We start from the raw sequence: 24,943 nt of genomic DNA, 5'->3' as shown, positions 1-24,943 counted from the left end.
CCTTGTAGACCTTCGTAGCTGGCTATGCCGGCCATTAAAGGCACGCTCCATTGTTAAAGGTCCTAGCCTTCAGCTCGGGCCTATAATGCTGGAAACTTGTAAACTGGGGAATGTGTCAAAATGTTATACCTTCCCTTGTGAGGCATAGCAAAGAGAAATATCTTTAGTTCTCCTAATTATTTTCTCTTTCCAAGTGTGCTGCATTCTGCACACAGTGCACCAGAGCATGCAGAGAGCAGAAATTCTCCTGGAAATATGGAGCATTACTGGTCTCTCCCTTACACACAACGCAGCACAGCGCAGTAACTTTGTTTGCTGTCCTGCATTACGTGAAAGTTTAGTAAATGCGCCCCTCATTCTTTTGGCTTGCATTCAAAGTCTACTTTCTCAATTGCAAAATGTGTTTTCACTAAAGACTGTTACCAAACCAACTCAATGTGCTACATGTACTACCCACAAGTGTCATGGCCATGCATGTAAAGGTACTTCTACCCATACGTGTATGCTGTGCCCACAAAGACATAGGAATGTGTAGTATCCTGCATATATGTTGTAAGGTGTTTTACCTCCCCTGCTCAGCCAGTGCCTGTGCTCTGACTCATTAGAATGTTGGAGTCTGATGATGCCTCGGAATGTTGGGACTGAGAGAGACAGAGTGACAGTTGTTAATGGGCTGAGCAGCTGACAGGCAGCTCCTGGTGGGGCTCTGATCTACTACATAACTACATAATGTCCTGAACCTTACCTGTTAACAACCTGAATAAATCTTACTGAATTACAACCTTCCTGAGTAGACCTTCATCACTACATATTTTGGCAACGAGGTGACGAACCTACAGCTACAAGATGATCTTTGGTACCTTACAAACTTGAGGACCTGTTGATGGCGAATTTTACGGAAACTACAGTGGCAACTACCACACTTTTCACAAGAGGAGGTATCCACAAGAAAGGAACTACAGCAAACAAGAAACATGTATGTTCCTCACAGGACAACCGAGTTGGACATAAAGAAGAAACAAGCTTTTCACAGAAAAGAAAAGAAGACATCATGAAACAAGTAAGCATGAAGCACTACACCTTTAAGCCCCACCAGTGTCCTCATCACTGGACAGCCCTTTCCCTGGCATGCTGTGCTCTTTTACATTACGTACTTTGGTCTTTGTTTATATCTACTGCTTGCTCTTTCATACTCTTCAACTTTACAGGCAGAACATTCATCTTTATCACGCTGGTGCCCACTCTGGCACACAATCTACGACCCTAATTGTTACAACTACAATGCAGCATGTACTGTGTCATTCTGCTGCCTACGCTGTGTGACATTGTGCACATCAACACTACTTTTTGTGGACTTTCTATTTTCTACATGTGGGACTGTCATTGTAACCTCCTTTATCTGGCTGAACTTCCTGGCGAACATTCTCACACTATCTACAACTCCTGAAATTTGAGAAACCTCGTGGTGTTTCTCACATGAGGCTCCTTTCAGCCAAGTAGCGTTTCACGGGGTCTGTGACCTTTTCCTCTGTGTCTGCATCTGTATGCTCATGCCTTCTGAGCTGTGAGACACTTTGAAGACACTAAGTTAATTGCGTACCATTGTCCGTTAACAAGATGTGGGGTACACCTTCATCCACAAACAATTTTGCCAAAACATCGATTGTCGACTGAGTAGTGATATCCTTCAAGAATTTCACTACAAGCCATCTAGAATGAACATCAACTATTACCTAAGCAAAACGCATGTCCAACGATAGTTCAGACATAGGACCAACAAAGTCCAGGCAAATGGTATGCCATGCCTTCCCTGGGTCAGTAATGTGTCCCATGACTTTCTGATTTCCAACTTTAAGCCTTTTTTCACTCTCCTTGCACAGTGTACAACTCTCTACCCATCTACGAATTTGATCGTCCATTCCTGGCCACCAATATTCTTGTTTTACCCTTCTAATAGTCATCCCTTGACCGAGATGACCTTCATGAGCTAGTTTAAAGATGTGCAAGCGCAGTCCCTCAGGAGGCACAAACCTGTCACCTCTCATCACTACATTAGGACCACTAATCGAAAGTTCATCCAGAAGTTTCCAATAAGGTCTAACCCCAACCGAAACCATATTCTCACGCAGAGCACCTTTCCTGATTAAAACCATACCCTCTAACAGCGTCTTGTCAATCTTCATTTCATGCGCCCACTGAGCTTTGGAAAATGTTCTGAGACTGCACTCCGCTACCTCACATACAACAACTACCGCTTCCTCAGACTCTGATTTCTTCACCAAATCTTTATCAACCACTTCCCAATCTAAGGACATTCAAGATAAACAATCCACTTGCAAATTCCTCCATCCCTGTATGAATTCAATTTCGTACGAGTACTCTTGCAACCTTGCAGCAAACCTCGCTAAGCGAGCGGATCCTTTACCAGCTCCTCCAGCGGATAACATTTTCATCAGAGGCTTATGATCCGTTCTGAGGACAAATCTTGTACCCCAAAGATACACCCTAAAGTGCTCAACACCCCATGCTGCTGCGAGTGCCTCACGCTCAATTACAGAATAATTCCTTTCCGCCTGAGTTAAAGTTCTAGCTGCAAATGCTATAGTTCTCTCACCCACACCTTGGTTTTGAGAAAATACCACACCAATCCCAGTGAGACTTGCATCTACTGTAAGAAAGGATTTACTCTTAGGCATAAAGGGAGCCAAAATTCCTGCATTACAAATACCTAGCTTAATGTTTCAAAATGCTTCCTGCTGTTCAACATTCCAGATAAATTTTGCCCCTTTACGGAGAAGACACCTCAAGGGCTCAGAAACATCAGCAAAACCCCGGACAAACTTGGAATAGTACTCGACAAGGCCCAAAAATGATCTAAGTTGGTCCTTGTCTTTGGGAGGAGGCGCGTCTTTTATGTCTCCAGCAAGTCACGTTTAGGGGCTAATCCACTGCTCGATATAGTATACCCAAGATACTCAACCTGTTCCGTCAAAAACATGCACTTATCCTTGTTGACTGTTAAGCCTGCATCTTCAAGTTTCCAAAGAACTTGTCTCAGAAGAGCATTATGTTCTCCTACAGTCTTTCCCAAAACCAAGATGTCATCCTGGAAATATACTACTCCCATCAAACCCTTCAACATATTGGACATCATCCTCTGAAAAACACTCGCAGCCGAGGCTAAGCCAAACGGCATGCGAGTGAATTGAATCGTTCCCTCTGTGGTGATAAACGCTGTGAGTGGCATGGAGTCTGGATGTAACCTAATCTGATGATATGCACTTCTCAAATCTATTTTTGAAAAATACTTCCCTCCTCCAACAGATTGTAACAATTCATTGATGTTAGGTAGAGGGAAAGTATCCATCACTATATCTTTATTGAGTGACCTTAAGGTCAATACAGAATCTGATACGGCCATCGGATTTAAGTGTCAAAACCGCAGGTGAAATCCATGAGGATGCTTCGGGTGTATGTCGTTACAACGCACACTTTTACAACGCATGCACTTACAACGCATTTTTTACAACGCAACATCCACTACAACGCATTCCATTACAACGCAGGACACTACAACGCATTTTTAAAAACTACCTTTACAACGCATTCCATTATATCGCATACTACCTTTACAACGCATACCATTACAACGCATAATATTACATTGCATTTAATGGGGGTGCAACAGTAGGGTAAGTGTTGGATAGTATAGGGGTAAAAATTACTATTCTAACTCCAGGGGGTGCCACAGTAGGGCAAGTGTTGGATAGTATAGGGGTAAAAATTACTATTCTAACTCCAGGGGGTGCAAAAGTAGGGCAAGTGTTGGATACTATAGGAGTAAAAATTACTAATCTAACTCCAGGGGGTGCAACAGTAGGGCAAGTGTTGGATAGTATAGGGGTAAAAATTACTATTCTAACTCCAGGGGGTGCAACAGTAGGGTAAGTGTTGGATAGTATAGGGGTAAAAATTACTATTCTAACTCCAGGGGGTGCAACAGTAGGGCAAGTGTTGGATAGTATAGGGATAAAAATTACTATTCTAACTCCAGGGGGTGCTACAGTAGGGCAAGTGTTGGATAGTATAGGGGTAAAAATTACTATTCTAACTCCAGGGGGTGCAACAGTAGGGCAAGTGTTGGATAGTATAGGGGTAAAAATTACTATTCTAACTCCAGGGGGTGCAACAGTAGGGCAAGTGTTGGATAGTATAGGGGTAAAAATTACTATTCTAACTCCAGGGGGTGCAACAGTAGGGCAAGTGTTGGATAGTATAGGGGTAAAAATTACTATTCTAACTCCAGGGGGTGCAACAGTAGGGTAAGTGTTGGATAGTGTAGGGGTTTTAATGTAATATTATGCGTTGTAATGGTATGCGTTGTAAAGGTAGTATGCGATGTAATGGAATGCGTTGTAAAGGTAGTTTTTAAAAATGCGTTGTAGTGTCCTGCGTTGTAATGGAATGCGTTGTAGTGGATGTTGCGTTGTAAAAAATGCGTTGTAAGTGTAGTGCGTTGTAAAAGTTGCGTTGTAAAGGTTGTATACCGGATGCTTCAATGGGTTCAATAACTCCTGATTTTAATAGATCTTGCAGAAGATCTTTCAACCCCTGTCTCACAGATAAGGGCACCTTTCTCAATTTGTGTTGCACTGGACTAGTTCTGCCTTTGGATGATCTGCTATGGAGCTCTACCGTTTTGCTGTTGCCTGGGATTCTGCCTAACATGCTGTGCCTGTCTGTTGGGATGATTTAGTCAGTTTCAACTTTATGGTGCATTGCCAGTGGTTCAGACATTTCTTTAGTCAGTTAATCTTTAGCGCTATATTCTCCTTATAATCCAAAGCGCGCACACTTTACCTCATCTGTGTGCCGCGCTGGAATCCTCGAGGAATCCCTCTGTGACATCATCCTTGGCTTTACTGAGGGGCACAATTTTAGAGCACAAGCGCGCCGTGAGCCATCCTACACAACGTGCTGTGTGTGCTGCCATCTGCTGTTTGGCATTCGCGCGGAGGCTGTGACAATGTTTTTTCTCTGAGTCTTCACCAGTAATGATGCACACTCCCCAGGCAAAGCAGAGAAAGAAAGAAAGTGGAGCTTTGTACACTTCGTTAGGATCTCCCTAGGAAAACAAGGTCCAAAGAAATGCTCAGGAACTGACCCTCAATTTGTAAATTGCAATTCATGGTGAGATTACCTGCTGCCTTTCGATTTCTTCATTCCATCTGTAGCAGGCAAAAGAGAATCAAATACATTTTGTGGATTTCAACATTCAAAATAAAAGTACGTTTTTTACTTTAGATCTTACAGTTTTGGGCAATGTTCGTCAGCTTTGGAACATTTTAGGAATACGAAATTGCCTTTTATTCAGTCTACTCCTGTACTCGGTATGTACATTTTGTCCTTGATTTTTGAGCCCTCTTAGACTGCCAGATTCAAAATGCATGTCGGACCTCTTCTACGAGCTGACATTCCACATTACATGTGATAATTCATATGTACGCTTCTTGTCTATGAGCCGTTTACATTACAATGTCATTCAGTATCAATGCCTATTGTATTGCTTGGCTAAGATTATGCTATTTGACTCAAGTTTTGGCTCTTTGTACATTTCATACAACTACTGTCTCTATCTTTTACTGATTGTTATGTGAAACAGATTGGCACATTTTTTATTGTTCAGTGAAATATGGTGGCACATTATCTTACATTTCTGACCTAGGGTACACACCTTCATGGATCCTTTCGCATGTGTTCACCATATGCTTTATGCTTCCCTACTTAGGGGTTGCGATGGGTTTTATCCCCACATTTCTCACATAGTGCACTTGCCTATATGGGCTTCTTTCTTCCCTACACAGGGAGGGCAATGGGTTTCTAGCCCCATTTGCTCATACACGTGCCTTCTTGGGCTACACATTGTTTTCACCCTTACTTAGGGCACCGTCTGATGGGTCACAGTCCCATTCACATTTACATGTCACTCTCACACAGGGTGCGTCTTATGGGTTTTCCACTCATTTCTACTTTGCACTGTACCTCTACCCGAGGGTTGTCCTTTCATGGGCTTACACATTATGGGTCACAGTCCCATTCTCAATGCTCCTCACACTCTTTCTTAGGAGTAGAGGACGGTCATGGGTCTTAGTCCTATTGGTCGCTATTTTCTTACTTTGTTATTTTCTATGATTCTATCGCCTTTTGAAATGTGCTCATTTTCCATAATACATTATTTATTGTCCATTTGGAAATGAGGAGGAGTATAGTGATACTGTGTGTATCTCTTCGCTTCCTCTCTGTTTTCTACGGTTCAGATTTCCTATCGATATTCACTTCCTCTTCATCTTTGGAATCTGTTCCTTACGCATTTCTGTCATTCTTCTCTGGTTCTCAGTCTTTCCCTTCCTACTATGTTCTTGTTCTTCCTTGTTCTGGAGGAATCTCTTCCCTCTCTTCTCCCTGTTCTTGGGGTTGTCTTCTCTTCTGCTCCTGTCGTGCCTTGTCCTTCTTTCCTTGCTTGCCTGCCTGGCCAGTGGGTGTGCGTAGGGGTTGTCTTTGGTACATCTGTCTCTCTCCATTTCTTATTTCCTCACCTGCGTCTCACTGTCGCCCTCTTTTTAGTTCATTGTTGCTGAGGTTGGGTTTTTCCCTTCTGCTTACTTCACTTTACCTTCTCCTCCTTGTCTTCTCCCATATTTCTCCTCGCTCTGCCTTCCTCTCTCTTTCTCTTCTCGTTTTCACTGTCACACCGTTGTGCCTTCCTTGCTATCTGTTCTTTGTTCACTCTCTTTATCTTTTATCGTATTTTGCATTGTTCTTCTGTTAGAAGGTAAAGGGCTATATGTAGTATCCTGCATATATGTTGTAAGGTATTTTACCTCCCCTGCTCAGCCAGTGCCTGTGTTCTGACTCATTAGAATGTTGGAGTCTGATGAGGCCTCGGACTGTTGGGACTGAGAGAGACAGTTGGTCATGGGCTGAGCGGCTGACAGGCAGCTCCTGGTGGGGCTCTGATCACAGGCACCCTTGCACCATGGTGCAAGTGTGGATGCATTGGTGCATGGCAGAGGTTTGTGTCCCAGCGCTGTGGAGAGGACAGGAATGCACAGCATCGCATAGATAAGGGGTATCCATGGCATTTTCTTTAGATGTAGGGTAGCGCATCAGAAAGGCTTGCAATTATACCCTATGGCATAAACATGTACATGAGGCCCCGATTGTCAACATTTTTACTCATGTGAGCAAATGACATGGATCACCATCAAAATTATTATTTTCCAGGGGGGATCATGCGGACGATGGCAGACTGCAAACCCTTAACCTAGATACTCTCCATCAAATCCTGGACTTCATCAAAACACCATTTCCTGTCACGGGAAGGGTCAACAGCATTTCCGGGTCTCCAGAAGATCTGTCTCCCACCCACCAAATACCACGTGCCAGCCCACTGCCTGCCCAAGACTCTGAGGTCCCTCAAATAGTCTTCCAAATTCGTGTGGTAGGAGTCCAGCGGGAGCTGGTAGATAATGTCCCTTCCTGCACAAAAACATCATCCCTGCAATGCAGGCACCCTTGCACCATGGTGCAAGGGTGCCTGCATTGGTGAATGGCAGACATTTCTGTCCCAGCGCTATGGAGAGGACAGAAATGCACAGCATCTCATAGATAAGGGGAATTCATACCGTTTTCTTTTGTTGTAGGGTAGCACATCAGAAAGGCTTGCAATGATGCCCTAGGGCATAAACTTGTAAATGAGGCACTGATTGTCAACATTTTTACTCATGTGAGCAACTGACATGGATCACCATCAAATTTTTTATTTTCCATTCCAGAGAATGAAACACCAACTCCTGACCAGCTTCTTGTCCTGGAAGGGGATCATGCGAACGATGACAGACTGCAAACCCTTAACCTAGATACTCTCCATCAAATCCTGGACTTCATCAAAACACCATTTCCTGGCACGGGAAGGGTCGACAGCATTGCTGGGTCTCCAGAAGATCTGTCTCTCACCCACCAAACACCACCTGCCAGCCCACTGCCTGCCCAAGACTCTGAGGTCCCTCAAATAGTCTTCCAAAGTTGTGTGGTAGGTGTCCAGCGGTAGCTGGTAGATAATGTCCCTTCCTGCACAAAAACATTCATCCCTGCAATGCAGGTACCCTTGCACCATGGGGCAAGGGTACCTGCAGTGGTGCATCGCAGACATTTCTGTCCCAGCGCTATGGAGAGGACAGGAATGCACAGCATCTCATAGATAAGGGGAATTCATACCGTTTTCTTTTGTTGTAGGGTTGCGCATCAGAAAGGTTTGCATTGATGCCCTAGGGCATAAACTTGTAAATGAGGCCCTGATTGTCAACATTTTTATTCATGTGAGCAACTAACATTGATCACCATGAACATAAATCTTTTCCATTCCAGGAGTTGAAACACCAATTCCTGAATAGCTGCTTGTCTTGAAAGTGGATCCTGTGGAGGATCACAGACTCCCAACTCTTAACCTAGGTACCCTTCATCAAATCCTGGACTTTATCCAAACACCATCTCCGTTCATGGGAAGGGCTGACAGCATTGCAGGGTCTCCAGATGATCTGTCTCTCACCCACGAAACACCACCTGCCAGCCCACCGCCTGCCCAAGACTCTGAGGTCCCTCAAATAGTCTTCCAAATTCGTGTGGTAGGAGTCCAGCGGGAGCTGGTAGATGAGGTGCGGGTGGAGATGGAGACCTTTAACAGACACCTTAGAGGGAGTACATAGGAGCCTAAGTCCCAATAAGGACACCTCGGAGGCTATAAGAAGCACTTACCCTCTGCTCCGTGGCTAAGACTGGTCACTGGCTGACATCACTGGTGTTATGAGGCAGAGGCATGAGCAAGAGGTACCAGTGAGATTGCCAACCAGCTGGAGGAAATACATAACATTCTGGAGCCCATTGAGTGGAAGCAGTACTCCTACTTGGCAACAGTAGGTGCCTACCACTGTGATGTTGCTGCTGTGCTGACAAACCAGCAGGTCCTTCTCAGTGCTTTTCTGCCTTACTTGTTGGTGCAGGAAAATGCTGCTGGCAACCGGGGGTCCACATCTTTAGACCCTGATCTGTGTGGGCCTCCGTTGGCTCCAAGACCTTCAACACCACCCTTATGTGAGGCACCACACACAGGAAGATGTCAACTGCAGCTCATTGCAAAGGAAATCTGATCAATAGCATATTTCTGTGTCACATGGCCAGTTTCTTCAATGCCCTGTGATTATGCTCATGCCAGTGTACCTCTCAACAGGTAGTGTCCTCCATTTGCTTGCATTCCTGTTGATCTCATCCATGTGTGAACTGTTTATGTGGACTTTCTTTTCAAATGGCAATTTGATCCTCCTCCTCACTGGAGCATTCCTCTCGTCAACATGACCCATGACATGTATCCCTAATAGACTGGATTTCCAATTGTTCACTAACTATGTTGGGGCTGTTGTCCCAAAGACTACCACTTGCTCCTTTGTTGACGTGTGAATAAAACTACTTTCCAGAATCTGCACAATGTATTCCTGGTCAGGATTACAGTAATTAGACCATGGTGGATGTGCAGTCTCTTATGACACTAAATAACATCTAAAGGCAAATGTGTTTGAGCCACACAGGGGTAAATATGCACAGTGCATGCTAAATAGGCTATGTGATCTCTATATGCTACTAAACTAGAAAATTCCACCCAAGGACACATGCATGAAGTGCAACAATTCAATCAGTCAATGGTAAGACTGAAGGTTGTGTCTGCACTGGTTGGTGATACTTCTATGGATACTAGTCAGCAAACAACAAGGAAGCAACTACTAAATGGTGCTAGGGAGTGTGTGTAAGTAGCTGCCATTAGTATGGTGCCAAACATATCCTAGATTAGGCGCAATGGTTTGATCCTATCATACATACAATACACGTAGCATCAAGTACACACACACAGTGCTACATTTGATTAATATCTGATTTGTCTATTCACAGTAAGAGTGCCACTTAGAGTGACCAATCAGGGTAGAAAATTCCTTAAGTGACTTCCTTGCTACCTTGAAATGCTCTACTCCTTAGGAACTCCAGCTGCTAATACATGTATACAAACAATGGCAGGAAGTTATACAGCATGTGCTTAACCCAACCTAAGCCTATGTCGCAACTGGCAAGCTGGAAATAAGTAAGCAGTTGTGAAAGTTTAAAACAGATTTCATTTTAGACACACCACCAATCGTAGCATCTAAAAACTAAAACCTACACTAATTATACGTATCTAAACTATACCTAAACTAACCTGTACTAAATTACCTAAACTACCCTACCTTAAAACTAACTTAACCTATCTAACCTAAATTTAGCCTACTCTACCCATATAACACAACAGACATGTTAAACATCAACTAGCCACCCCCCCTTAAAACACATTTACATATGAGACTAACATAAACTACTGTTATACAGAAACTAGTTTAACATTAAAACCTAAACAAATATATATTCTTTTGTATTTTTTTAACACATACTAAACATTAACCCTACCAACTTAACAACCTACCCACCCATATCCCCACCTAAAAACAGTAAAATAGAAAAAAACACTAAAACTACCTTACCCTACCATTATGCTAACATCTATCCTAACCTATGGTAAAAGTCTAAACCAAGGTTCTCCAAAATCCGTCCTGGAGGGCCGAATCCATGTCAGATTTTTAACATAACTACATTTATCTAAATGTGGATATGCAAACAATCTGGCATGGATCCAGCCCTCCAGGATCGACTTTGGAGAACCCTTGTCTAAACTATTAATAGTACGAAGGAGAACATGGGAGCGCCTACATCTTGTACTCAATCTGGTCCACAGTCTTCTGTAAGGTCTCCACCATTTTCATCTTTGTTGCCACCTGCAGCTGAAGTCCTGCCATATTCAAGGCATTCAAGGCATCTCACTGGCCCTTCAGCAACTGTCTCTCGATTTCTGTCGGCTGCTGTGAGGTGGTGGCAACCGGTTGTGGTGCCACAGCTGGTGGGCTGTGGAGGGTCCTGGAACTGGGGCTGTGGAGGGTCCTGGAACTGGGGCTGTGGAGGGTTCTGCCACTAGTCATGGAACCCAGCCATGGGTATACTCCACTTGACAGATGCTGCTGCTTACCCTGTTCCCAAGGTGGCGACTCTTAAGTCCCTGTTGCCCTAGCGCAATCAAAATTTGGCCCCATGCACCTATAGGCCTTTGCAATGTTGCGGGTGTGCCTGTACCGCTCCAGGTGGCTGCAATAAGCCTTTTCCTCCTCTGAGATCCTGTTGGCTGTTGGAGAGGAATGACACATGAACCAGACCAAGGCTATTTGTCACAAGTGACAACATTGACATGCCTCAATTACTATAAGCAGCACAAGAGGCATGGCCTGCCAACAACAATTATATCTGTGTAACGTATAATGACCAGAATCATGAGAATCTTGTACTTTTCCTAAGATAACAATGGTAAATAACACAGGCTTTGGCTTTCTAGGTACAGGAAATGACAGTGTCTGGCCTCATTACCATGTACCCATGTGCATATGAAAAGACAGAATTGGATGTATGCTGTTATGAACACATGGATTTATACACATGGTCCATGGATGTGCTCCTTGGGGACTGACATGCAACATGCCAGAGGGTACAATCTATGGCCAATCAGCTATGTGAAATGAGTAATGTGTAGTAAGTACACATATTGTGCCTCAGCAATGAATCACTGTGATGGCATACACACAAGGCCACAGACATTGCAGCATAGATCGACCCAGTGCCAGGTAGTTGAAACATAGACAGAGTGTGGCTATCCACCTCCCAGTCAACAGTCCTGTTGGATTCTTTTCAAACTTCAACACATGGACATAAATGGAACACTATAGAATAGATCACCTGCAGATAATCAGACAAGAGCATGTGCTCCTTCACATACCCAATAGTCTGTCCCAACCTTCCTGTATGGATTGTTACCAAGAAGCACATCAATTCAAACTTAGTCCATGTGAAGAGTGTGTACATGCATGCTGTAGAGCGCAGATTTATGAGTGTTTAAAGTTGTATCTTTTAGGAAATTGGTGAGAAATAGTTCAATGGAGAGAAATCCTGGGGATAAAATATGGGCAACTACAGCATTTGGAGAAATGTGTAAGGGCCTGTATGTTGACAACACAGTGCATGCATATCTGTGGTACTTTACACATTGGCCTTAGGTCTCACAAAGTACCCAAAGGAATGGAAATGTGTCTATTAAAAACCATTGCATCTGTAGGACAGGATTCAGGCATGTTACAGCATTGTCATGTGTGGACTGGTGACATGTCCCACATACACTCATACGTATTCAGTCTACACTGGTGTAGGATTAATCACAACCTGTGTGGACCTGTCACACAAAAGAGTTCCCTACATTACCAGGTGTACGTATACAGTAGTAGTGTGCAGCAGACAGACAGATAGAATTTCATCCCTCCAATTCCATGTTCACATTGAGTTTAATCACAAGTTCCTTTTTACCACCAAACCATCTTGCCTATTTCTCCTTTGTCACCCCATGTAACACATCACCGATGTGTAGTACTCTCAGGGATGTGCTGATACCCATGATGTGGGATGACAGCTGCAAAATATCATGAACAATTTTGGCTAAGGGGTGAACCCAAGTAAATAATTGTCATGGACAATTGACTTATGCACTCATTGCAACAAATAGGGATATGTTACTTGCCCACTGGTCATGCTATCTGGAATAATACATGCTAAGTATGCCACCTCACAAATACATATTCAGCATCTATACTAGAATGCGATCATTTTTTGGTATGGGGAGCCTGCTCACATGCTCATCCAAGTGCATTGGAGTCCACACTTTGGCTAGAGGCTCTAAGGCAGGTGCATGTATGGAAGACCAAACAATATGCTGTTTGAGGGCAGGAATGTCTGACATACCTTCAATCATTTAGCCTGTATCAATGTTGGTAGGGTAGAGGAAAGTAATTGACAGGCATGTGCTTGGTATGATATGAATACACAATATGAGAACACATATAGAGGTAAAATATCCATTGTGCACATGTCAACATTATATGTGCTGTTGACTATTGGAAGTTTGACTGGGATGTGTGTTACACCCCACCCACCCTGTGTTCTCCAAAAAATATGACTTGGGCAAACATACTGTGTCAGAGAGTTCACAGCCTATACCGTGCAACATTTGTGTCACATATTTGGGGTAAAATGTTGGCAATTTTGGCCCATAGTATGGGTGGGAAACCTTATAACTAATTACCATCAGTAGGGGTACATGTGCCATTAGTGTCTACACCATAGCTGACACAAAAGTAGCACAGCATATTAAGAGGCATCCATCATGTGGTCCTACTACTCATTCAAAAAGGCCCCGCCATTTGCAGATGCAACTTTTTCTTACTTCTGTAGTAAATCTAAATATAAGCTGCAACTTGTTTCTGCAGAGTGATGATACCCCTTGCACATCTCACTGCAAAGCATTTCAGCAAACACATACAATCATTACTCATCACTCACCGGTAGCATTGGCAACTTGGAATGTCACCACCTCAGCAATGGTGTATGGGTTTGGTTCACCTACAAGACAAAAACATGGTATATTGCTCTGTGAATGTTGAACATGTACATATGAAGCACAGTACATTGTCTTCACAAATGCCTCTACGTCCGACTTGTAGCATAATGCACAGTTGGAATGCCCTCATGATGGACATATGCATGACATGTTGCAATGTATTCAGATGATAGCAGGCACATCACATATGAGGAGCACAGAGTGCAGACAAGGTACAAGACCAGCCTAGCTTGCAACATTGTGCAAGGGCACTATGCCTACGTGAACAGTCCAAATTGATTGACCACACTCTGCATAGTTTGACAATACTGGAGCCTTCTCAAGTTCATATGTGCACTTTACCATGTTACACACATCAGACAATAACCATGCTTGTTTGTTTCCTTCACTTAGCTCCTTATATGATTCCATTGCACTGTAAATGAACAATGACCAATCAAGGACCGTACAGGCTCATAAAGGTATGATGATTTTGTTATGTGACAGAGACATTTGTGTGACCATTTGGGTGGGGACATACACACTGTCCAACCTGTGGCCTGATGATGTGAGTGTGCTCCCCTGCAACATATATGCCGGGTGGCCCACACAGTTTAGAGTCAGTAATGACCTGGTAGGTCAGGTGACACTACTGCCTGCACTGAGCAGGATGAGTCTCACATCACCAATGGGCTTCCCCTGCACTGCATGGTCTGTTCTTGCTATTGTAAGGCGCCTGTCTCATGTTCGTTGTATGAAAATGAGTTAGCCCACATCATGCTATAGTGACCTATATACATATCTGGCCCTTCCAATAACAAAACCGTTAAGAGAAGTATGCTACAGCCAAATAACTAAAAGCTCATGGTATATAGGAATTTACTGAGAGCCCTACCAACTTCTATACCTAGGTGACCTAGGAGACCTTGCTCTCGTCTGATGATATCAGCCCACCGGTGCTTGTTTTGGTGGACGTTCTGCTCCACACCAAAAATTCAGCTAATCTGAAAGCCCACTTTCACCCACCGGTGCCGCCTCTTTTGGGTTGGGTAGCCCTGTATTACCCTGCCTCCACTTCCAATCATGTTGGGCAAGTATTTTCCAAGCAGCCAAAGCAGGGCCCCAAACTGTTTTTCCATCAGGTTCTTGGCCCTGCCCCTGCCCGACATCTCCCTACACCCACCAGCCACCCTAACCTCAACTACAAAACCACTATCCCTTCCCCCACCGCTATAACTATTAACCTCTATTCTCTATTGAGACAAAAACCCCACAATACACTACACATAATACAATTACAGGACAAATGTGAAATTTAGGGACATGACACAAATAGCACAGACACCAACAAGACCCCGAAACAGCACAAAACTCCCCAGCAAACGACAAACACCTCCACCAGCCAGAACAGACAAAAAGGTCAGTCAGTGAAAGAAACTTCACACTTCCTAGTTTGCAGCATGGCTGAGCCATTGCATCATTTCCTGTGTGGATTCATCACATTTCCGAGCTATGCGTCAAGTTTCAAGTTACACTACGGCCAAAGCATTGTTTTTGACGGTTGGGCCTTGATGCGTTTCTACTTCCCGATGCTCTTTCCACTCAAGTGTCACATTTAGTGGTAAAGTGTCAGTTTTCCTACAAAAGCGTCACCTATAATACAAAAGTAGAGTCATTTTTCCTACTCAAAAGTCAGGTTTAGTGGTATAGCTTCACTTTCCATACCAAAGAGTCATTTTTACTACCGAAAAGTCACCTTTAATACTCAAAAGTCATGTTTAGTCGTAATGCATGACTTTCCATACCAAAGAGTCATGTTTACTACAGAAAAGTCACCTTTCATGCTGTAGAGTCACCTTTCCTACACAAAAGTCACGTTTAGTGGTCAAGCTCCCCTTTCCATAGCAAAGAGTCACGTTTACTACAGAAAAGTCACCTTTCATACTGTAGAGTCATCTTTCCTTCTCAAAAGTCACGTTTAGTGGTAATGCATGACATTCCATACCAAAGAGTCACGTTTACAACTAAAAAGTGTCCTGTCCAGCTTCTCTTTATATGGCAATATCAATGCATAATTTCCTAAGCGTGGATTTCACAGGTGCAGGATTTTTTATGTTATCAGACCTCTGCGCCACTCGTTATACTGCTGCGTCACTTTGCAAAAATTTTGGAAATTTCCATACATCAGTTTTGTGGTGGAAATTACGACAGAACGCCTATCTTGCACATATTAATACTTACGTGATGCAGGCGATTCCAATGCAGGTTCCTTTTGATGCAGGACTCCAAAAAGTGGCGCATCCTCAAAGATATGTCACCTGGTAAATATGGACTAGTGATAGCACTGCCAATGCATAAAAAAGTTTGATACATTGCTGGCACAAGCTCATTGTAAACAAGCCCCTGTATCTTAGAAGAGAGATGAGCAAATAAATATAAGGAAAAAACTGATACAAGGCCAATGTTCATAAAGGCAAGGGCATCATTTGGGGGTAGTCAGAGGTCGCAGCTGAGATCTTTAGCTAGCTCCCTGCTATTCCTGGCACTTACTTTGTGACCCCTGGCCTCAGAGGAGGTAGACTTTGTGCTCCTTTGAGGACCAATAATGTCCATGAAGATTTAGTGTTAATGTACTATAGAATCAGACTTGCTGCATGACTAGTGGAAGTGTTCAAAATAACAGATATTGCATTATCACAATACAGGAAATCCCTAAATAACCACCCATCAGCAAGTTATGTGCTATGCATTAAATAGAACATACCAATTTTCTCGCAGTGGCCGTAGGGAACCTAAGTCATTGAACTTTACAATGCTTGTTTAATCACAAAATACGGTAACCCAAGGGGCAGCTCTGTTATTGAGCTTCACATCCATGCAATCCAAAATACAACTTTCTTGTTTGTAATGCAAGCTTGTAAGTAATCTTTCACAAGAGGAAAAGCTCTGAAACGTACTTCCGCAGCCGGTGGGTCTTGGTAACCTGTACAGTACATTGGCTCTGTGAATCCCCATGAAAAGGAGGGTGGTGGCTGAGAAGGAATAGATTAAATGAAATGAAATGAAAAAGAGATTTATATAGCGCAATACAATTACCCGAAGGTGTCAAGGCGCTAGTTCATCAAGTTAAATATGCAGTAAGATCTTAATTAAAGAATCAGAGATTAAGAAGTCACGTTTTCAACGCTTTCCTGAAAGCCAACAATTGTGTTTTGCCTTTTAACCTCTGGGGAGGAGAGATCCCGAGTCTGGTAGTACCAACCAGAAAGCTTCTGCCACCCCAGGAGCTATTATTGAACCTGGGAATCACCAGATTGTGAGACTGGGCTGAGCGTAGATGGCGCGTTGGAATGCACCGTCTGAAATTCTGCTTGAAAAAGGCTGGTCCGATGTCATGGATTGCTTTAAATGCTATGCAGTGAGCTTTGAACTCAATATGTCTTTTCACTCTTAGCCAGTGGCAGATTTGTGTTTGGGAATGTCCAGCAAAATGCGTGCTGCAGCATTTTGTAAATTTTGTAGTTTAGTTAGGCATTTAGTCCTGAGGTTGATGAAAAGACTGTTGCAATAGTCAGCTCTGGTCAGAACCAGAGCAGAAATCACCAGCTTGCTTAGATTGACAGGAATGAATGGAAATATGTTCTTGAGTAATTTTAATGTGTAGAAGGATACAAAGGTGACCTTGTTCACATGGCTTTCAAATGTGAGCTTTGAATCAAAGGTGACTCCTAAGTTTTTTACTTTATTTGTAGGGATGGGCAAAGAGCCTAGTTCCGATGGCCAGAAAGCTGGATACCAAAAAGTGGTGTTGCTGCCAAAGAGTAGAACCTCAGTTTTATTGGAATTTAACTTCAGACAGTTGATGGCCATCCAATCACCGACTTGGTGGAGGCAGGTATAGAACTGTGACGCTGTGTCAGAAGGCGAGCTTGTCACTGACACCATGATTTGGGTATCGTCAGCATAGGAAAATGCTGAGAAACCCAGAGATTGAATCAACTACACCAGGGGGGCAACGTAGATGTTAAAAAGGGTGGGTCTCAATGATGAACCCCGGGGTACCCCACAAGGCAGTGTAAAATTGGGTGATTTGAACTTGTAAAGTGCTACGAACTGTTCTCGACCAGACAGAAATGATAAGAGTAAGGTGAGAGCTTTTTATTTTATGCCTATCCTGTCAAGGCCCTCCAGTAGCTTTTTGTGATTAACAGTGTCGAATGCAGCGGCGAGGTCAAGCAGCAAGTGCTGCATTGCCCCCTGGATCGACCGTCTGCCTGATCTGTTCGGATGCGGAGATCAGTGCCAGTTCCGTGCTATGGTGCTTCCTGAAGCCAAACTGGGTGGCATCCAGGAATGCATGTTTCTCGATGTAGTCAGATATTACTACATTCATGGCCTTCTCGACCATTTTAGCAGGCAGTGGGAGTCTTGAGATCAGATGATAATTATTAGGATCCACCCCGTATAGGTTAGCCTTCTTTAGAAGAAGGAGTTCTGATGCTAATTTCCAGGTGGTGGGAAAGCTGCCTGAGGAGATCATTTGGTTAAAGAAGGGAGACAAATGAGTAGCAAATACTTCTGGTAGAAGATTAAAAATCTTGGGGGCACAGGAGTCCAATGGGTAGCCAGATTTGGTAGAGACAAAAAGTTTGGTGACCTGATCAGGTGTCAATGATGGAAAGTGAAGTAGTTCTGGAGGATTGATAAATTTTGTGGTGACTGAGAATACCTCCTTGGGCGTGTCAGGAGTGGCTGACATACATTAGGAGGGGGTAGTGCCTTGAGGCAGGGACATAGAAAAACCACTGTAGACTAATTTAACTTTGTCCTGAAAGATGGCAAGGAGTTACAAAAAGCCTGGCTCACCAGTGTATTTGCTATTTCAGGGGGTTTGGCTAGCTTTTTTACTTTGGCAAAGAGTTCCTTGGATGAATGTTTTGCTGTTGCTATAGCTGTGGTGGAATAGTGGGTTTTCTCAAATTTACTTTATTCGGCTAATTGTAGCCATCAAAGTACTTAAAACAAACAAAACAAATCAAATCTGCAATTGATAAGAACCATAAAAAGTGGGTTTTCTCATCATGCATTAATTTTCTGTAGTCTAGCAGAGATTATTTATAGGCAAATCTGTCACTGATATCATAGTGAGATCTCCATCTCCCTTCAAGACGGCGGCAGTTTTATTTTTAAAGTTTAAGATGTTCAGTATACCAAGGTTCAGAGCATCTTGAGCTACGATTGGTAGTGGACTTTTCTGGTAGAACATGATCAATTGAGCTGCAGAACCACCACTCGAAGGTGACTGCAGTTGTATTAGATTCATTGTTAATCTTAAGGGGATTCTGGGCCAGGGAGCTTTCTAGGACTTCCTTTGAAATTTGTTCCAATGTCGGAACCATCTGGGATGTTTATTTCTTAAATTCTCAATCCAGATTAATGAAGAGAAAGGGAGAACATGACAGCTTTGTGATCAGACCAAGTAAGCAGGAGAGACGGAAGACATTGTAGAAAATTATTATTGGAGAATACTCCGTCCAGCAGGTGCCCTGCAGAGTGGGTGCTACCAATTACTTGCCGACTAAGTCCTAGGCTATTCATGATATCAATAAAATGTACTGCATCCCTGACTAGAGGGTCCTCTAGGTGTAAATTAAAGTCACCCAGAAGTGTGAAATTAGACGACTGAGATATCACATCCAAGGACTCACCCAAAGTGTTTAGAAAATCTGCCCTGGGGCCAGGAGGACTATAAATTAATAGGCCATTGAAAGAGTAACGGTTATCTATGGACATCTTAAAAAGTAGGGATTCCAGGGTTGACAAATTATTTTAGGTAGTGAATGTCCCTTTCCAGCTACTTCGGTATATTATGGCCAGCCCACCACCATTTATTCCAACCCAATCCTGTTTATAAATGGACTACCCAGTTGGATCAGCAAGTCTGGGCCTGAGGAGGCATCTGTCCAGGTCTCAGTGATAAAAGCTAAGTCATCAGCTTAAGCGTCCAGATTGTAAATTCAGAAGCGCACTTACATAGAGAGCGTGCATTGATTAGGGTACAGAAGACTGATCTGGTCCTGCGTAGCCCTCTTGAGATTGGGGCTGAGCTGGATGATAGCAATTGTGGTTTAGTGGGGCAGATATGAAGGATGCAGTCAGGGCAGTAAATAGATACAACGAACGGGTCAGAACTTATGCGAGGTTCCTGACAGTACTTACTTATATTATTGAATTCTAGCAGCTGGTCCCTGGTGTAACTTTGCTTAAATGTAGAATGAGGTCTGAAACTGGCAGAGTGGCTGGCACTAGGCATGGGAAAAGTGCGGACGGGTGCAGACAGGCATGCCTTTGGCTTGCTGCGTGGCCGTGCTTTTACCTCCACCGATGCTCGCCATCAAGACTGCCGACCATCCCCTCCTGGTATTCCCGGGACTACTGGAAATGCTGCGATCACCATAGTCACAGTTACCAACCCTGAGGAAAAGTGCAACTGCTGCTAAAAGTAGGTTTGCTCAAGCTAAAATCACAGATCATACACAGATTAAAAGGTTAACAAATAAATTCCGATTCAAATTCAATTAACAATGTGCAAATAGAAATTAAGCGGAGCGGTTCATAACGTAGTAGGAGCAAGTATTTAAAATAGCAGAGAGGTAGCTCTTTTTTAAAAAGGTAAAAAAGCGCTAAGAGATGAGGTGCCTGGCAATTCACAAGATGCAAGATGTGGGGTCATATGTATGAAAAACTCTTTTTGCGATTCCTAAATTGCGATATTTAGGGAATCGCAATTAGAGAATCGCAAAATGCAATGTATGTAGGATTTGCTAAATATTTTGTGAGTCCTACATATTCCTTATATGCGAGTCGCAAATTGAGATTCGCAAATAAGGAATACCTTCCCATTTATTCGTATGGGCTAGAAGGCCCATAGGAATGAATGGGAAGACATTCTCAATTTGCGATTCCTATTTAGAGAATCTCAAATTGAGAATGCAATTTCAAGGTTGCAAGGGTGTCAATAGGACACCCTGTTGCACCCCTGAAATAAGCATGTGTGCACATGTGGCATGTGTGTGCGCCACATGGCACTTTGAAAAATTCAAAATAGTGCATTTTTCAAAGAAATTGCAAATTACCACTAACTTAAAGTTGGTGGTAATTTGCGATTCCTTAAGCCAAAATTGCACAACTTGGGTGCTTCCTACATTGCATTGAAGGAATCGCAATTTGGGATTCCTTAAATGCATTCCCAAAATAGGGGATCGCAAATTTTGTGATTCCTTATTTTGCAAGTGGTTTTTTTAGTGCTTCATTTCACACTGCCTAAATTGCGATCGCAAACGCTGAAATTCGGCGACTTTCAGCGTTTGCGATCGCACTTTGGCTTCATACATATGGCACGTGGTGAGGCCCCTCTCTCTTTAGGCTGTGTAGTGCTGGTTTGTTACACTACTGCTAGGATTATTGCAAAGTGAACATACAATGTTAAGATTTCAATTACTTTATGAGTTGAAATGAGTTGTTCAATTTCTAAATCACCGTTGTGGGGTTAGATTGTATTATTATTATTTACTGTGGCATTTGTTTACCCAGCCAGCTCAAAGCATTCAGAAAACTCGCGACAAGTAAAAGAAAAAATACTTGAATTTATCCACCAAAAAGAAACAACAGAGTTAGCTTTTCGATTCAAGTCCTTGGAGGCACAAGTCTTTGAAAGGTATAGTTTGACAAAGACAATTTGGCAGTCTGCGTGATGAGCTAATCGGGCAGTTAGGTACCACAGAGAGCCATGAAATGATTGTGGGTAAAGTGACCTCTGTCCCAGTATAGCTCAGAACAAACACAGACAATCATTTCACAAAATAGGTAGCCACCAGCTGTGTAAGCTTTCAAAGCGCTCAATTGTGTAGGTTTTCTGAAACTTCAAAACCGTGGGATTTCGGTAAATGCGACTCAACTTCTTAAAAAAACAAAAAAAGAAACATGTTATCAACCAACCTCACCAAAGAAAAGCAAACTAATTTAACAATGTCACATGCTAAATGTCCTGTAAGCTCGTTGGCATTATGAATATTTTTAGACACATGCAGCTAAGTCTAAAATGTCATTATAACACCAGGAATCCATTTTAGAATTTTAGCTATGGCCTCCTTATGAGTGGAAACGACCCCAGATGTCCATTAAGCCTTTGTTAATATGTATAATTAAATATTTCAAAAATAGCTTATACTTCAAGTGGCAACATGATTTACAAGAAAGTACATGCTAGGCTCAAATAGCACAAGGAGCAACAACAGCACCAAAGATGTGAGGCATAAAGACAAAAATGCTCTTCGTTTTCAGAAAGTGGCTAGCATGAAGACTTGGTGAACTCCCAGTGCATTGTGGCACAAAGAAGCAGGCACATTCAGGGCCGTACTGGCCATAGCAGGAACCGGGCGATTTCCCCGGTAGGCTGCTAGGTTGGGGGCCGGTTTTGTGCCCCTGGGGGGCCATTTTTGTCACCGGTGGCCGGCAACATCGGCCGAAACTGGCTTTAGCAAAATGCACGGCCGCACACCCTCCTCTCCCTCAGAGGGGGTCCGGCCGAGCAGTTTGCCTGGGCCGGTTTCGGTTCCCAGTCCGGCCCTGGGCACAGTGCATACATAATCAGAATAATTAGCAAATCTTGCTCCGTCGTTTCAGCTGGGCCATCATTCGCTAGAAAAGGGTCACAGTTTCACCTATGGTCTGCTGCTTGTGACAAGCCAGTTGGATGTATTCCAAGCAGAAACATCAAAATCTGGACAATAATGTCAAGTGGGACATAACCCATGTTTGGTATATCACATAAAGGGTCATATTATCAAGACAGGCGATAAAATTATCGCCACTTTAGCGGCATAAAACTGCCGCTAAAATGGCGATAACGGGCTTGATAATATGCTCTATGAAATTCCAATTGAAGCTCAGGTTAGATGTCCTTCACATCTAACATGGGCTTCAATTGGAATTCCATAGAGCATATTATCAAGCACATTATCGCCGTTTTAAAGCGGCGATAATTTTATCGCCTGTCTTGATGATATGCCCTATGGTCTTTCAAAACACTGTCAGTGCTGTGGTTTTGGTCTGACTGATGAATTAAACTGCTCAAGAGCTGGTGCAGTGCTACGTTGCCACATTATACAGTGGTCAATGGTAGATTATCACTGGAGCCTTAAAGGAATACAATTTTTGTTGTAGCGATGTGGCATCGTTTGTTGACATCTCTAAGGAAATTACAGAGCACAACCCAATACCGTGACACAAAGCAAAATGAGAACACAATAAAAACAAAAAATAGGGCGAAAGAAAACAAGCCAGTCAAAAACACTAAAGCTATAATGCAGCACAAAACACAACAGCCCATGAAAAGGACACATCACTACTAGACAAAATTGGGTTCTTTGTTGAAGGAGGTTAGTACCTACTTCAAGCAGTAGCGGCTAGTGTTGTTGAAGAGTGGCAGGGGAAGGAGAAAGGGAAAGGGGTCAGAGGACGATGCAGACACATGTCAACATTTAAAAAAACGTACCTGCAGATTGCTGCTTCATGCTCTTCTGCTCCTCTCCCCTGCAGTCACAGGCTCCCAGACTGCACTGCTGCCAATCGTGATGCTGCTTGATTGGCATGAGGGCTCTGAATTTGGGTTCCCAGTGAGAGTGGGAGCCTTTGCTTGCTGTCTCCAGCCTGGCAACGCAGCTCAGGTTGGAGACAGCTTCAGTGCACATGGCAATTTGGCTAGCCTGGGACGGCCAGCCAAACCGTCAGGCGCACTGGTCACAGTGCACTAAACAATCCTCCTGTAGCCTGTCATCACCATGGCCCGCCCTCAAATGGGCAAATAAAATGATAATAAAACGTGTTTATTATCATTTTATTTGTCTTTTCCTGCCGTTTTGAGGCAGTTATCGGGGGGGGGGGGGGGGGCTCCTCTGCCGTAGTGGAGGAGCTGCCCCTGACTTAAAGAAAGAATCACAGTCCTGGTCAGGGTGCGCCACAAACGTCAACAAGTAAACCAATGCTTCACTTTCTGGTGGCTTGGCACAAAGCAGTCAGACTTAAATTAAACACAATGTGCAAAGTATTTTTGCAACACTCAGGCAGCAATTAAGTGAAAACGCAACACAGGAAACATCCCAAACCAATTTAGAAATAAAATACAGAATATCTGGAATATGTTAATATTAAAGTCACACCTAAATGACAAACATCCAATAAGTAGAATCAGAGACATGATTTTACTAAAGTTTAATTCAAAATAGCGCCAAAAAGCAGAAAGCGTTAACCACGTCATGTGGTCGTGCTAGACTGAGACAAAGTACAAATTTAATGGTGACCGTGATGAAGCACTTGTCAGATACAGAGACCAGGGTTGTAGCCAGGGAAAGTTACCTTCACACTTTCAAACGTTTTTGAAGTATGCCCTTGTTGACGGGTAATCTGTGGCTTGGGATGCAGGCTGCATCAGAAGAGGAGTTCATCGACCGTGGCTGGCTGAAGAACAGAACCTTGGTGGTAGCCCCGCGCTGGTTGGATGTTGATGCTCTCCTCAATGTGTAGACTCTGAGAGGGCGAACTCCGAGTCCAGGTAGTCGTCGTCAATAATGGGTTGCTGCTTAGCAGTGGCCCCTGTAAAATCCGTTGTCTGGACGTAGACAATTTTCTGGAAGTCAGAATTCCTTCAGCGGCACAAACTAGCAGGTTGAATTCGACTGCCAAAGCGGCATCAGCATGTTTGGCTTGATGGCGTTCCAGTGGTAGCCTTTGACTCTTGCGGTGAAAAGTTCAGACAAATATTCTCATTGTCCAGTTGCAGTTTATGGACAAGAGGAGAACACTGTAACACCAACCAAGGGTCCAGGCCCTGATGGAACCATTTGGGGTTTATGACTCACTCCAGCAGAGGTCAAAAGAAGGGCCCAGTACATTTCCAGAAAGAAAGTTGCTGGCGATAGCCTCTGGGTCCTTGTTGAGTCCCTATAGCTCAAACAGGAGGGTACTGGCCCTTGGAGTCAACTTTAGGGTGCTGGGTTGAAGGTACGCAGGTCTAGTCTTCCTTCAGGCTTTGACAACAGGGCAGTCCTTTCTCTGAGTCGTAACAGGTCCCGGTGTCTTCTGATTTCAAGTTCTGGGGTTGCCACTTTTATGACCAGTACCAGCCTGTGGGTTGGGGACACTTCTTTGTCTACCCCCAAAACAAGTTCTGGTCAGTTTTCCCCTCTTCACTGGGTTTGTCTCCAACTTGGCTAGTGAAACAAAAAGCAGGGCCAGGCCTGGTGTCTGGTTTATTTGTGTGTGCTGGGACAGGTCCATTTT

The 24,943-nt window shown here is 43.5% G+C and overlaps 1 long non-coding RNA gene across 1 annotated transcript in view; it reads left to right on the top strand.

Annotated features, from left to right (window-relative positions):
* The first annotated feature begins 7,853 nt into the window (after positions 1 to 7,853).
* The window catches only part of LOC146817689 (uncharacterized), a 29,047-nt gene continuing 11,957 nt past the window's right edge, over positions 7,854 to 24,943 (top strand). The window contains exons 1-2 of the long non-coding RNA XR_014962561.1: positions 7,854 to 8,092; positions 14,018 to 14,085. This is a non-coding gene — a long non-coding RNA (uncharacterized LOC146817689). The remainder of the gene's footprint in view (positions 8,093 to 14,017; positions 14,086 to 24,943) is intronic.

This window comes from Triturus cristatus, chromosome 6 (assembly GCF_964204655.1).
Source record: "Triturus cristatus chromosome 6, aTriCri1.1, whole genome shotgun sequence".
In the NCBI taxonomy this organism is placed as follows: domain Eukaryota; kingdom Metazoa; phylum Chordata; class Amphibia; order Caudata; family Salamandridae; genus Triturus; species Triturus cristatus.
The sequence above is the reverse complement of the archived record's forward strand: the minus strand, read 5'-3'. Positions and strand labels throughout refer to the sequence as shown.